Source organism: Triticum urartu, chromosome 3 (genome assembly GCF_003073215.2).
Source record: "Triticum urartu cultivar G1812 chromosome 3, Tu2.1, whole genome shotgun sequence".
Taxonomy (NCBI): domain Eukaryota; kingdom Viridiplantae; phylum Streptophyta; class Magnoliopsida; order Poales; family Poaceae; genus Triticum; species Triticum urartu.
The window spans coordinates 188,915,863-188,926,764 of NC_053024.1; positions in this window are offsets into that span (position 1 = coordinate 188,915,863).

The following is a 10,902-nucleotide window of genomic DNA, read 5'->3' on the forward strand; positions in this document are numbered from 1 at the left end:
GGATGCTATGTTTGATGAAGATGATATTTTTATTCCCCCAAGTTTTGATGAGAAAATTTATTATGATGATAGCATGCCTCCTTTTTATGATGATTATGTTGATGAAAGTGGTTTCGGAGAGGTCATGACTTTATTTAGTGATGAATCCACTATTTCGGAAGAGGTTCCAGTTGATTATGAGAACAAATTTGCTATTTATGATGATTATTGTGATGACATGTATGTTATAAAGAACAATGATGACCATGAAACTTGTCATATTGATTTTAATTTTCAATTGGATTATGTCTCACATGATAGTTATTTTGTTGAGTTTGCTCCCACTACTGTTCATGAGAAGAAATTTTCTTATGTGGAGAGTAACAAAAATTCTATGCTTGTGGCTCATGAAAAGAATTCTTTATGTGATAATTATATTGTTGAATTCATTCATGATGCCACTGAAAATTATTATGAGGGAGGAATATATGCTTGTAGGAATTGCAATAATATCAAGTTTCTTCTCTACCTGTTGAAAATCTTGAAGCTATGCTTGTTTTGCCTCCCTATGCTAGTTGATTATTGTTCCCATAAGTTGTTTGCTCGCAAAATCCCTATGCATAGGAAGTGGGTTAGACTTAAATGTGCTAGTCATATTCCTCATGATGATCTCTTTATGATTCTTATCTTTTATGTGAGCATCATTGAATTCATCATGCCTAGCTAGGGGCGTTAAACGATAGCGCTTGTTGGGAGGCAACCCAACTTCATTTTTGTTCTTTACTTTTTGTTCCTGTTTAGTAATAAATAATTCATCTAGCCTCTATTTAGATGTGGTTTTATGTTTTAATTAGTGTTTGTGCCAAGTAGAACCTTTGGGAAGACTTGGGTGAAGTCTTTGCGATCTTGCTGTAAAAAACAGAAACTTTTGCGTTCACGAGATTTGCTGCCATTTTTTTACTGGAGAGTGAGGTTAGGTTTATTATTTTTTAAGAAGATTAATAGACAAATTCCTCAGGTCCACCAATTTATTTCAGAATTTGTGGAGTGACAGAAGTATTCGAAACCTCCAGATTGCTACAGACTGTTCTGTTTTTGACACATTCTGTTTTCATTGTGTTGTTTGCTTATTTTGATGAATCTATATGTAGTATTGGAGGGTATGAACCATAGAGAAGTTGGAATACAGTAGATATTACACCAATATGAATTTATAATGAGTTCACAACATTACCAAAAGCGGTGATTTATTTTCTTATACTAACGGAGCTTACGAGTTTTCTGTTGAGTTTTGCGTTGTGAAGTTTTCAAGTTTTGGGTAAAGATTTGATGGACTATGGAATAAGGAGTGGCAAGAGCCTAAGCTTGGGGATGCCCAAGGCACCCCATGGTAATATTCAAGGACAACCAAGAGCCTAAGCTTGGGGATGCCCCGGATGGCATCCCCTCTTTCGTCTTCATTCATCGGTAACTTTACTTGGAGCTACATTTTTATTCACCACATGATATGTGTTTCGCTTGGAGCATCTTTTTATTTTCTTTTGTTTTGCTTGCTGCTTGAATAATATACCAAGATCTGAAATTCTTAAATGTTAGAGAGTCTTCACATAGTTACATAATTATTCAACTACCCATTGTGCTTTGCTTATATCTTTCGGAGTAGTTTGTCATTTGCTCTTGTGCTTCACTTTTATCCTTTTAGAGCACGGCGGTGGTTTTATTTTGAAGAAATAGATGAACTCTCGTGCTTCACTTATATTATTTTGAGAGTCCTAAACATAATGGTAATTTGCTTTCGTTATGAATTTAGTCCTAATATGATGGGCATCCAATATGGGTATAATAAAAACTTTCATATAGAGTACGCTGAATACTATGAGAAGTTTGATACTTGATGATTGTTTTGAGATATGAAGATGGTGATATTAGAGTCATGCTAGTTGAGTAGTTGTGAATTTGAGAGATACTTGTGTTAAAGTTTGTGATTCCCGTAACATGCATGTATGGTGAACCATTATGTGATGAAGTCGGAGCATGATTTATTTATTGATTGTCTTCCTTATGAGTGGCGGTCGGGGACGAACGATGGTCTTTTCCTACCAATCTATACCCCTAGGAGCATGCGCGTAGTACTTTGTTTCGATAACTAATAGATTTTTGCAATAAGTATGTGAGTTCTTTATGACTAATGTTGAGTCCATGGATTATACGCACTCTCACCCTTCCACCATTGCTAGCCTCTCTAGTACCCCGCAGCTTTCACCGGTACCATAAACCCACCATTTACCTTCCTCAAAACTACCACCATACCAACCTATTATGGCACTTACATAGCCATTCCGAGATATATTGCCATGCAACTTTCCACTATTCCATTTATTATGACATGCTCCATCATTGTCATATTGCTTTGCATGATCATGTAGTTGACATCGTATTTGTGGCAAAGCCACCATTCATAATTCTTTCATACATGTCACTCTTGATTCATTGCACATCCTCGTACACCGCCAGAGGCATTCATAGAGAGTCATATCTTGTTCTAAGTATCGAGTTGTAATTCTTGAGTTGTAAGTAAATAAAAGTGTGATGGTCATCATTATTGGAGCATTGTCCCATGTGAGGAAAGGATGATGGAGACTATGATTTCCCCACAAGTCGGGATGAGACTCCGGACGAAAAAAAAGAAAAAAGAGGCCATAAAAAAGAGAAGGCCCAAAAAACAAAAAAATGAGAGAAAAGGAGAGAAGGAGCAATGCTACAATCCTTTTACCACACTTGTGCTTCAAAGTAGCACCATGATCTTCATGATAGAGAGTCTCCTATGTTGTCACTTTCATATACTAGTGGGAATCTTTCATTATAGAACTTGGCTTGCATATTCCAATGATAGGCTTCCTCAAAATGCCCTAGGTCTTCGTGAGCAAGCGAGTTGGATGCACACCCACTTAGTTTCTTTTTGAGCTTTCATACACTTATAGCTCTAGTGCATCCGTCGCATGGGAATCCCTACTCACTCACATTAATATCTATTGATGGGCATCTCCATAGCCCGTTGATACGCCTAGTTGATGTGAGACTATCTTCTTGTTTTTGTCTTCTCCACAACCACCATTCTATTCCACCTATAGTGCTATGTCCATGGCTCACGCTCATGTATTGCGTGAAGATTGAAAAAGTTTGAGAACATCAAAAGTATGAAACAATTTCTTGGCTTGTCATCGGGGTTGTGCATGATTTAAATATTTTTTGTGATGAAGATAGAGCATAGCCAGACTATATGATTTTGTAGGTATAGCTTTCTTTGGCCATGTTATCTTGAGAAGACATGATTACTTTGTTAGTATGCTTGAAGTATTATTATTTTTATGTCAATATTAAACTTTTGTCTTGAATCTTTCGGATCTTAATATTGTTGCCACAATAAAGAGAATTACATGGATAAATATGTTAGGCAGCATTCCACAACAAAAATTCTGTTTTTATCATTTACCTACTCGAGGACGAGCAGGAATTAAGCTTGGGGATGATTGATACGTCTCCAACATATCTATAATTTTTTTATTGTTCCATGCTATTATATTATCAATCGTGGATGTTTTATATGCATTTATATGCTATTTTGTATGATTTTTGGGACTAACCTATTAACCTAGAGCCCAGTGCCAGTTTTTGTTTTTTACTTGTTTTGAGTATCGCAGAAAAGGGAAACCAAACGGAGTCCAATTGACCTGAAATTTCACGGAGATTATTTTTGGACCAGAAGAAGCCCACGAAGTATCGGAGATGGGCCAGAAGTGTCTTGAGGCACCCACGAGGGTGGGGGCGCGCCCTACCCCCCAGGGTGCGCCCCCTACCTCGTGGACGCCTCAGAGACCCCCCTGACTTGTTCCCGACGCCAAAACCTCTTATATATACCCAATCTTCCAAAACATAACCTAGATCGGGAGTTCCGCCGCCGCAAGCCTCTATAGCCACCAAAAACCAATCTAGACCTGTTCCAGCACCCTGCCGGAGGGGGGAATCCCTCTCCGGTGGCCATCTTCATCATCCCGGCGCTCTCCATGACGAGGAGGGAGTAGTTCACCCTCGGGGCTGAGGGTATGTACCTGTAGCTATGTGTTTGATCTCTCTCTCTCTCTCTCTCTCTCTCGTGTTCTTGACTCGGCACGATCTTGATGTACCGCGAGCTTTGCTATTATAGTTGGATCTTATGATGTATCTCCCCCTCTACTCCCTTGTGATGAATTGAGTTTTCCCTTTGAAGTTGTCTTATCGGATTGAGTCTTTAAGGACTTGAGAACACTTGATGTATGTCTTGCATGTGCTTATCTGTGGTGACAATGGGATATCAGGTGATCCACATGATGTATGTTTTGCTGATCAACTTGCGAGTTCCGTGACCTCGTGAACTTATGCATAGGGGTTGGCACGTGTTTTCTTCTTGACTCTCCGGTAGAAACTTTGGGCACTCTTTGAAGTTCTTTATAACATCCCAAATTTTTAATTTGGAATGTTATACATAGATCATTCATGCATATCATATTTTGCTGCATTTCGTTTCGTGATCCTCAAAATCCTAAGCAACTCAAGGACCCTCGGAGAGAGTTGGGGATTTCCCTATTTTCATGTTTGAGTTTTATCAAATATTGAAACGAGGATTGTTGGTTTTAATCATTTTTCTCTCCGAAAATAATTCATATTAAAATATATGAGAGGAGATAATATGACTTCTCCAAAGTAATTGAAATATTGGAGGAAAAATATTAAAATCTAATATTGAATTTTTATCCGGAGTTTATTGCTATTTTATTTGAATTAGAAAAATTGCACGTTTTTCAAAGTTGCATTTTAGGGCCAAGAAAATGTTCATCTTGTTCTAAATATTTTATTTAGACGATGAAAATTTGTTTTGGCATTTTTAGATTTTTATTTTATTTTCTAGGATTTATTTAAGTTTCGGCCAAATTATAAAAAAAAAGTCTCTAGCGCTCGACTCGGCCAAAGCCCAGCCGAGCCGGCCCAACCGCCCCGCGCCTCGTCTCCCTCCAGGAGACCGCGAGCGCCGGCGCCCGATGCCGAGTACGGCCGGGACTCTTCCCCCGCGCCGCCTTGTCTCCTCCCCCAAGCTAGCCCCCCCACCCCCTCCTATATATACGCCGCCCCCGCCCCCGACTCCACCGCCACCCGAACCCCGCCGCCCGCCGAACCCCGCCGCCCGCGCCGCCGCTGCCGGCACCGCCCCGCCGCACCGCCGCCTGCCACCGCTGCCCTGCGCCGCCCAGCGCCACCCGCCGCCACCGCCGGACCTCGCCAGAGCCACCCCGCCTCGCCGGACCTCGCCGGAGGTATAAGCCGCCATTCGGTTTTATTTTTAAACTGATCCGGTTTTTTTAGAAAACCCTAGTTTTCGTTTTTCTAGAATAGATCGGTTTTATTTTTTCCGGTTTAGTTTAGTAGCGGATGTTCGTCCGTACGTTCGTTTTAACGAACGGTGTTCACTCGTTAGCCGCAGACAGCGAACGTTTTGATCGTGATTTCTGATCCAATTTTCGGTTTAGTTTATCTTTTCGCTCGTTTATCGGAATCAGGCAATTCAAGCGCCCAAATATTTGTCTCGAAACCCTCTTTCTATTTAACCAATTTGAAGATTTTGATACAGTAAAATTTGACCTTAGTCCAGATTAGTAATCGGATCTTGTTTCTTTCACAGTTTGAGTTTCGTTGCTCCGTTTGATTTGATTCTTTTTGCAAACCGGAGTTCTTAAGTTGAACTTTCTGGTTAGATCACTTATTTGAGTTTTACCCGTGCTTCTTTGCTTGATTGCTTATGTATGCTATTGTTTGTTTGCGATAGAACACCCGGAGTGCGAAGCGTCCTACTACGAGTCTCTAGGTTTTGCGGATCATCAGCAAGGCAAGTAACATTTTGATCATACTCTTCTCATACCCAGTTTTTATGCATTAGCTCCAATCCTCAAACATTGCATGGTTAGGATTTGATAACACATGGGTTGGGAAGTAGTTGATGAGGTAGAACCTATTGCCCTGTTATTATCAAACCCTTGGGAGTTACTTCTACGTATTGCTTATATTGCTATGCTCGTAGACGTGGTTTAGGCGAGTGAATCCATGACAGATGTGAGATTACTAATTAATGGTTCAACTTAAGGTGGCAACTTTAATACACATCTGGGTGGATTGTTTGTTAGGCACCTGGAGAATCCAATGTTGTCCTAGGATATCCCGGAGTACCCGTGTGATAGTCCTACGGTCCGCCACCCAGGCTCAAAGGGAACTGCGATATTTCATGCTAGAAACTTCCGTGTGCAGCCGCAAGCTATTATGGGCTCTAGCATAGTTGAGTAAGTTGTGTGAATCTCTTGAAGTGGTAGACTAGCAGGTAGTTGGGTTGTAGGTGGTATAGTCTATCCGGAGTAGAGAGTTAATGCTTCTGAAAAACTGTGTCTCGGTCATCCGTTTCTCAAACACCATGTAGTGCGAGAACTCCAATGGAGGAGATCGAGTCTTGTGGGGAAAAGTGCGCAAACCTCTGCAGAGTGTATAAACTAATCATGGTTAGCCGTGTCCCCGGTTATGGACAAATATTGAGTATCTAGTACTTGGATTATCATATGTATCTCATCACTCTAAATTAATATTGTTGGGTTGATAACTACTTTAATTGGGATTGAGTTGGAGGAACTTTCTCAATGATGTTTCAACTACCATGATAGTTAAATATAATTCTATTCCTTGGTTGTAGGGAAAAATTGGCTTTTCGCAGAAAATATAACCATAGAGCTTTCCACCAGCCAAATATGCATGTAGTGATAGCATTATTCTCTTCTTGCTCTACTGTGTTACTTTGCCAGCATATTCCATGTGCTGACCCGTTTTCGGGCTGCAATGTATTATGTTGCAGACTTTTCAGACGAGGAGTAAGGTTCGTTAGGTCTTTGCCGTGCAGCTCAGCTATGCCATTGGAGTTGATGGACTCACTTTATCTTCCAAGCCTTCCGCTGTTATCATATTAGATGGCCTTAAGCCATATTAATTGTAACAAGTTCTCTTTTGAGACATTCAATATAATAAGTGTGTGATTGCTACTCTGTTATAAATCCTTTGAAGTACTGTGTGTGTGTGTCAGCAGTACCGATCTAGGGATGACCCTGAAGCACAGAGACTTGACCGTTTGAGGTCGGGTCGCTACAAAGATGGTATAGAGCACACGTTGAGTGTAGGACACGACCACTAAGCTAAATCCCTAGATCACTATTCTCTTCTCATTTCTGACTCATCTCCATTTTCTATTCTTTAGGATGGCGGACGCAAGGAACAAGTTTGCACAACCGGATGAAGACGCACCCTTTGGACGACACTTGAAGGAAGTCACTAGGTACCTGAACATTGGAATACCAAGCTTCACCAGGACTTACAATGCCACTTACCAGAAGAGGAGCGATGGATGATTCAAGTTCAAGTTCCAGGAAGGACATTCACGCCAGTCTCTAAGCCCATCGAGTTTTCCTTTGATGCACTAACCTGGAGTCTAGGAAAGAGTATGGCAGCTCACATCACCATGGGATGCATTGGAGAAGTTTACCATAAGGAGCTTAAGGATACTATCTACCAGATTTGTGGGCGCCGAGACGAGCTATGGGAGATGATCAGCACCAAGAAGGATAGATCAATCGCAGCTTTCATCCAGGAGTTAAACCAGCACATTCGTCGCCAGGAGAACCAGTTGTGCGCAGGAATGATAGATCTGAAGAAGGCAATGACAAGGATCACGGAACTAGAGGAAGAACTCAAGGCTACTAGCGAAGATTATGAGGAGTAAATCGTCATACTAGTGGAGAAGAATGACGATCTGGAAAGGAAGCTAGGAATATTCATGGGAGACCCCGCTCCAGGAGGAGAAGACAAAGAACCCAAGGAGATTCGTTCTGAGGACTACATCATCATCGACGATACCGACTCGGACCCCGACGATAGCAATGATGACTATGAGGATGAAGCTGGAGCAGACATCATGGAGACTTCAACCGATCAATATTTCTAGTAGACCACCACATCAGTAGTAGTATTCCACCATGTATATAGTATAGTCCGAGCACTTTTGTAATGATAGATAGATCGATTGTATGCCCTTGGTTGATTGATTGAGTGAAATGATTGTGTGTTGGGGAACGTAGTAATTCCAAAAATTTCCTACGCACACGCAAGATCATGGTGATGCATAGCAATGAGAGGGGAGAGTGTTGTCCACGTACCCTCGTAGACCGAAAGCGGAAGAGTTAGCACAACGCGGTTGATGTAGTCGTACGTCTTCACGATCCGACCGATCAAGTACCGAACGCACGGCACCTCCGAGTTCTGCACACGTTCAACTCGATGACGTCCCTCGAACTCCGATCCAGACGAGTGTTGAGGGAGAGTTTCATCAGCACGACGGCGTGGTGACGATGATGATGTTCTATCGACGCAGGGCTTCGCCTAAGCACCGCTACGATATGATCGAGGTGGATTATGGTGGAGGGGGGCACCGCACACGGCTAAGAGATCAAGAGATTAATTGTTATGTCTTTGGGGTGCCCCCTACCCCCGTATATAAAGGAGTGGAGGAGGGGGAGGGCCGGCCCTCTCTATGGCGCGCCCTAGGGGAGTCCTACTCCCACCGGGAGTAGGATTCCCCTTTCCTAGTAGAACTAGGAGCCCTTCCAAGTAGTAGGAGTAGGAGGGAAGGAAAGGGAAGGGAAAAGGAGAAGGAAGGAAGGGGGCGCCCCCCTCCCTAGTCCAATTCGGACCAGCCCATGAGGAGGGGTGCGGCCACCCTTTGAGGCCTTTCTCTCCTTTCCCGTATGGCCCATTAAGGCCCAATACGAATTCCCGTAACTCCTCGGTACTCCCGAAAATACCCGAATCACTCGGAACCTTTCCGATGTCTGAATATAGTCGTCCAATACCTTGATCTTTACGTCTCGACCATTTCGAGACTCCTCGTCATGTACATGATCTCATCCGGGACTCCGAACTCCTTCGGTACATCAAAACACATAAACTCATAATATAACCGTCATCGAACTTTAAGCGTGCGGACCCTACGGGTTCGAGAACTATGTAGACATGACCGAGACATTTCTTCGGTCAATAACCAATAGTGGAACCTGGATGCTCATATTGGCTCCTACATATTCTACGAAGATCTTTATCGGTCAAACCGCATAACAACATACGTTGTTCCCTTTGTCATCGGTATGTTACTTGCCCGAGATTCGATCATCGGTATCTCAATACCTAGTTCAATCTCGTTACCGGCAAGTCTCTTTACTCGTCCCGTAACACATCATCCCGCAACTAACTCATTAGTTGCAATGCTTGCAAGGCTTATAGTGATGTGCATTACCGAGTGGGCCTAGAGATACCTCTCCAACAATCGGAGTGACAAATCCTAATCTCGAAATACGCCAACCCAACAAGTACCTTCAGAGACACCTATAGAGCACCTTTATAATCACCCAGTTACGTTGTGACGTTTGGCAGCACACAAAGTGTTCCTCTAGTAAATGGGAGTTGCATAATACCATAGTCATAGGAACATGTATAAGTCATGAAGAAAGCAATAGCAACAAACTAAACGATCAAGTGCTATGCTAACGGAATGGGTCAAGTCAATCACATCATTCTCTAATGATGTGACCCCGTTAATCAAATGACAACTCATGTCTATGGCTAGGAAACTTAACCATCTTTGATTCAACGAGCTAGTCAAGTAGAGGCATACTAGTGACATAATGTTTGTCTATGTATTCACACATGTATTATGTTTCCGGTTAATACAATTCTAGCATGAATAATAAACATTTATCATGACATAAGGAAATAAATAATAACTTTATTATTGCCTCTAGGGCATATTTCCTTCAGTCTCCCACTTGCACTAGAGTCAATAATCTAGTTCACATCGCCATGTGATTTAACATCAATAGTTCACATTACCATGTGATTAACACCCATAGTTCACATTGTCATGTGACCAACACCCAAAGGGTTTACTAGAGTCAATAATCTAGTTCACACCGCTATGTGATTAATACCCAAAGAGTACTAAGGTGTGATCATGTTTTGCTTGTGAGGGAAGTTTAGTCAACGGGTCTTCCACATTCAGATCCGTATGTATTTTGCAAATTTCTATGTCAACAATGCTCTGCACGGAGCTACTCCAGCTAATTGCTCCCACTTTCAATATGTATCCAGATTGAGACTTTGAGTCATCTGGATCAGTGTCAAAACTTGCATCGACGTAACCCTTTACGATGAACCTTTTGTCACCTCCATAATCGAGAAACATATCCTTATTCCACTAAGGATAATTTTGACCAATGTCCAGTTATCTACTTCTAGATCACTATTGTACTCCCTTGCCAAACTCAGGGCAGGGTATACAATAGGTCTAGTACACAGCATGGCATACTTTATAGAACCTATGGCTGAGGCATAGGGAATGACTTTCATTCTCTCTCTATCTTCTGTCGTGGTCGGGTTTTGAGTCTTACTCAACTCCACACCTTGTAACACAGGCAAGAACTCCTTCTTTGACTGTTCCATTTTGAACTACTTCAAAATATTTTCAAGGTATGTACTCATTGAAAAACTTATCAAGCATCTTGATCTATCTCTATAGATCTTGATGCTCAATATGTAAGCAGCTTCACCGAGGTCTTTCTTTGAAAAACTCCTTTCAAACATTCCTTTATGCTTTGCAGAATAATTCTACATTATCTCCGATCAACAATATGTCATTCACATATACTTATCAGAAATGTTGTAGTGCTCCCACTCACTTTCTTGTAAATACAGGCTTCACCACAAGTCTGTATAAAACTATATGCTTTGATCAACTTACCAAAGCGTATATTC